At 36.2% G+C, this 5,533-nt stretch overlaps 1 protein-coding gene across 13 annotated transcripts in view; it reads right to left on the reverse strand.

Annotated features, from left to right (window-relative positions):
- The window catches only part of LOC138032468 (octopamine receptor beta-2R-like), a 13,268-nt gene extending 10,611 nt beyond the window's left edge, over window positions 1-2,657 (reverse strand). For 4 of the 13 annotated variants that reach the window (XM_068880159.1, XM_068880152.1, XM_068880162.1 and 1 more), the window contains exons 1-2: window positions 2,444-2,597; window positions 76-167 (exon numbers count right to left, since the gene is read on the reverse strand). The gene's annotated coding sequence lies outside the window, so the exon portion shown is untranslated. The other 9 variants (XM_068880166.1, XM_068880155.1, XM_068880157.1 and 6 more) reach the window with 7 other exon arrangements.
- Window positions 2,658-5,533: the final 2,876 nt, after the last annotated feature.

Below are 5,533 nucleotides of genomic sequence, written 5' to 3' on the forward strand. Positions count from 1 at the left end.
ATAGTGATCAGTACCAGGGAAATTTTCAGTAAAATAAGCAAAATGAATTGAACCATCAGATCAGGCAGAACTTACTACAAGGTACTTATAGGGTTTCCCGTTGCCTTTAATGAATAGCGCCAAGAACTCATGTCCCTTCCTGTGAAGATTCCATCTCGGTAATGAAACTAATGATGGCAAAATAAAAAATGTCAAACTTTCAGAAATGAATCAGAGATTGCACTTAGACCCGATAATTCTGCAAGTATACGGAAGTGAATATGCAAAAGTAACTTATCAGTTTCTATGTGTAGCTCGATACGAAATAGTTACTTGATCGATGGATCATGATAGAAAATGTCTTACCAGCTCGACCTATTTATCGCGTTTTCATTTGCACGGTAAACAGATGAAGTTTTCCGCTGGTTCTCATATTCTGTCTCCTTAGTGGACTCGTTTTAACACCGCAACTGCCAATTTATCATTTTATTTTGAAGGGGTAGTTTCTAAAGAAACTGTGGTGCTGCGTCGGTGGGGAAGTAGTATACAATTGACATTATCAACTCCGTTGATAAAACCAAATTTTTGTATATCATTTTATTTTGACTGTGCGTGAGTATGGATGACAGGTGGAAATTTAAACTTTTTATTAATTGCTGTCAAATACTTAGTCATCTGTGTAAAATGACAAAACGGCTCCGCTACGAGGGGTTGAATTCGAACGAGTCTCTTTTTTGATTGTGTTGTAATGGTCAAATATTGGAAACAGCATTTTGTTTTGTTTTTGACACGATAGTGACGATAATGAAGAAGCAGTTTAACTGGACCGTTCTTATAAAAATCGAGGATAAATAAACAAGAGAATCCAAAATGGTCTGCATTGTCCAATCCTTTTTTGTTGGAGCACTAGAAAGAAGCAACAGAGGAAAATCGGGATGCAAACAAAAGATCGCTGATGTGGCCGCGCTTTTAGAGTAAGGTGAAAAACATATTCATAACCTAAAATGTAGAAGTTTTAAAAAGGCTCGGTTTACTAAGCTGTATGAGACAGATTGGAAGGAGACCAAAAGCGGTTTTAATTGCAACGAATATCTTCTAATAAAGCAGCTGACTTACTGATGTTTCTCTCTATATTGAGTTTTCCAATGGGTCACCTGATCTTTACAAGGAAATCGTCAACTTGACTCACGGAAAAGAGGTTATTTCTTTGGTAGTCGTCAAAGAATTATGACGGAGTCAATTTCCATGGTTAAATTCTCTTTGTATAGGCCTTATTTAGGGTACTTTTGATGCCTACGCTCTTGAAAATGAGGGCATGCAAACATGAATATGCCTGCATGCACTCTTTTTAATGAACAAAACAAAGGACCAAGCCTCCTGAGTATTATAACATGATCTGTATTGGGAAAACAAAATGTACAAGCCGAAAAGGTCTATAGCAGGACGTCTGCGCTTGCAAACGCATGAAAAAAAAGTCCTTAAGATCTCACAATTGTTTGTTCCCTTAACAAATTGTTCCTTGTTTTTTCAACTGCTGTAGAAAGATGCGTAAGGCATTGTGTATCGTTGATAAATCAAGCATAAGTGGAACACGGTTCGATCACCACGGTACCCGAACCTACTTTCACAGAATCTTGATAGACAAAATTGACAGGCACAATATATTTTTTTTCAAAACCACTTTTCTTCCGAATCACGTTGGTCTGCAAAACGTTATTTATTTGGACACGAACAGACCTTCATTGTGAACTAAGACAACATTACATGGTAAATGTATTACGTTCGTCGGCAAAGCGCAGTTCATAAATAAAATAGCTACAAAACTCATATTCGCCAATATGAACGATGAATAATTTTTGCACTTAACTCCTTAGCAATTTCCTCTTGATCATCTGATGACTTACAGAATTTTTTGCATCCTCGGTAATTTATCCGCAGGTCCTGGCCTAGCTTGTCGTAATCAAAAGTATTCTTTTTCAGCAATATAAACTTTCATTGTAACGAATATTAAATCAGGCACTTTTTACATCTGTTGGAAAGACATTCTGAGCTGATCTTTCCCACTGCTTAAATCTGCATGTACTCAATTATGGTTTTGCTGTGGATTTAGGCCGATTCTATGTTGTTGATAAAAAAGACTATTTACTGAAGCATATGCTGGAAAACGTTATGGCCGTTCCCCTGTTGTTAATAGAAGATTTTAGCAAATGGATGGAACATCACAGCTTAAATGACTCCTTGCATTATAGCGAAAACAGGATATTCATTTTTTGGTGTAATTATTCTTTCAGTATACCTTGAGGCGCGAACAACCTCGCCTCTTAGACCTAAAAATCTTTTGCAACTGAGATTTTGGTCTATCTGAGAAATTCGATACAAACTCTTCCCAAACATCCGTTTTTAACGAACGTTGGACTGTTAAATTGGAAGGAGATTGTCTTATTAGCCTACGAACTTTACTTACTTCAAATTTCTCACCATCAATAGTTTTGCTTGTCTGCAGATGCAACGTCAGACCTTTTTACAGTGGTTCTGAGAGGAATAAATATCAAAATCATGTATCAAATCAGTTTCAATTCCTTGGGTCATTGTCTGTCTTTGTGCGTCGGTCGACCAATATAAAAATACCTAATATAAAAATTCATATCGCCACAACAATTTAGCCGGACACATTATATTGATTAAAGCATGTTAATTAATGCGGATTTGTAAACTGCTGTAAATAATTTATCGTTATCTTTAAAAACTGTCAGTACAATAGGCAACTGTCACGATAGCATCAATTGACCACATTTACCATGCAGAATAAACCTTATTGGAGTTGAGCCTGCAGGCACATTTTCTTTTGTTTAAAACTACATGCAAAAGAGTCTTAAGGGTCAATTCGATACAAAATGACCCCTTATAGTCTCGTTTATGAGGCAAAACCGCTGATAACTGCGATAAGGGCTATTCAGTTCGTTTTTCTTTTCTTATTTAAATTTTGTATTCCAAACGGGGTAAAAATAACAATAGCTCAAATTAGCTTGAGACAGGCAAAACCTGTAGTCAAATGACGTCATCGTGCAAAAGTCCTATCTCAGTGTGTGATTGGAAGAGTAATTCCGTCATACAATTTTATTGAAGCACGGTTGTTCGTGCTTGATGCGCTAAAATCGAATGGCAGTGTTGCATTGAACTTCCTACGTGGGCAACCATCAAGGAGTGTGGTTACTTGTGTCAGCTGATAAAACATAAAAGAAGTTCGTTAATTTGCACATCACAGTAACTTTACCTAATTAAATATAGAACAGAAGTTCAACACTTTGGCAAAATCCCTTGTTTAGGGAAATACTCGATATATGACATCATTGAATGCTTTTTTTTTTTTCAAACCTACGCAGGAAGTTTTACCCATATCGGGGAAAAGCCTCTTAATGGGTAAAATGTTTACTTATTTAATCTTGGTGTGTATAAAACGTATTGTCTCATTATCTTTAAGGAGCCCATTTTTAAAAGCAATACCATAAACATATCCCGCACAATTTTCATTAACCAAAACCTTGCTGAATTGAAATGGATTAACCGGAGATATCAAACTAAACTACTACCTACGTTTTGATAAATTAAAACAGAGACAAGTCAGTATCAGGTACGTGACAAAGAAAAAAGGTACGAAGTACAAGAAAAATGGCAAGAGCATGGGAGTTACTGATCAGATTCATCGAAAAAGCTGGGACATTTAAAATTTCAGCAAGTCGATCGTTAATTATTTCAGCCAAAAAGGAGTTGTGTTTACTTTGACACCTGATGAACTTCACGAACATTTAGTTTGAATGAGAAAATTCACTACTTTGCCAAACCGTTTAGTCGGAATGAGTGTAAAGTTCTAAATAGGCAATGTCATTCATTGTTTACCTACATTATCACAGCAAGCGTTGTTTAATCGCGAAAGAGAATTTCAAATAAATTTGACCGGGAAAGCAAATAAAATGGTTCTTGAATTTTCTTTTCTTCCTTCCTCCTTTTTCTTAACAACTAGTTCAGTGACGGAGTTAAAAAGTTGAGTCAATCTTGAATCCATTTTTTGAATCCCTGTAATGAAGTAGTGAGTGTGCTGTCATGAAGGCTGAAACCAGTTTTAACACTTTCAACAAACTGTACTATTTGGAAGGCTTGAATCTCCCAAACTTTTTCATTTAATGGTAATGCTCTGATGCCATATGAAACAACAATGGGTGCTTAACAAGTTGCACTCATTAATGTGACGTAATGGGTTACCATGGCAACAAAAGAGCCATTTAAAAACACCCTATATTTTGTCCTTAAAGGCATATATCTTAAAAACGAACTTGGTGACGCCAATTTTTTTTTTTGCTGGAGAGTGAGAAGCACGCTGAGATAAAACTTTCTGTAAAGTTTAAAAAATTCTCTGGAGCAGATTCATAGCCACCTTCACAACTGAAAATGTTAAGGTGGCTCGGAATCCGCTACAGAGAATTTTTTAAACGTTGCAGAGAGTTTCGTCTTAGTCTGCTTATCACTTTTCAGCAATAAAAATGGGGGTCACCAAGTTCGTTTTTGAGATATGAGCGCTTAAACACAAAATAAAGGGCATTTTAGATTCTTCTTTTGTTGCCATGATAATTTTTGTTCACATTAATATGTGCATCTTGTTAAGCAATTATTGGTGTTTCGTATGGTACCATAACATTGCTATTAAGTGTAATATTGATTCTAATAACACATTCCCTCCTAGTTACTGAAACTGGTTTCAGCCACCTCAAGTTAAATCTCGGAAGGTAAAAAGGAAATCAAAATTCGTGCCCTTTACCTGGACAATACAACATTCTTTTTAACAAATATTCATAAATTTTCTACATTCTCATCATTTTGCAATGTACGTTTTTATTTAAATTTTCTCATCGATTTCTTATCATTCATTTTACCCGTCGAAGACTGCAGTTCGGGCAGTCGAAAGCTCGTAGTTTTTTAATCATTTTAGCCAGAGATCGTTTTTTAAATTTTAAAATATTTTTTGGCCATTTTGTGGCGACATCACTTCTCAGTAGACTTTTGAGGTTAGTTTTATTCTAGAAACTGTTAGTTCCCTAGAAAGGACAGACAGAAATATACCTGAACAGCTCTGAAAAACCCTTAAAAGACCTCTGCATGTCCTCGAAGCCGTTTCTAAAATTGCAATCTGCATGTTCCAAAAACCTATGTTGTTTAACACGATAAAATTTCAAGAATATAAGTAGTAAAATAACTGCCAGGAAATGTCATGCCTCGACGCGTCTTGGTTGAAGATCTGTTTAAATTGTTATTCTTAAAGAGTCACACGAAAATACATCACACATCATCATTTTCTACTCGCACAAACACACATTCGGGACAGGGACGGCGGGGTGTATTTTGTATTGAAGGGGAGGGGGGGCTAACAAGCAAGCGCCGGAGACGCTAACTTGTAGGGGTTTCTGGGGGAATTCTCCCCCAGAAAATTTTGAAATCTCAGTTGAAGCTCGGAAATGCTACTCGACGAGATATCAAAAAAGTAAAAATGGATCAACCGTAA

This window comes from Montipora capricornis, chromosome 14, assembly GCF_036669925.1.
Source record: "Montipora capricornis isolate CH-2021 chromosome 14, ASM3666992v2, whole genome shotgun sequence".
Taxonomy (NCBI): Eukaryota; Metazoa; Cnidaria; class Anthozoa; order Scleractinia; family Acroporidae; genus Montipora; species Montipora capricornis.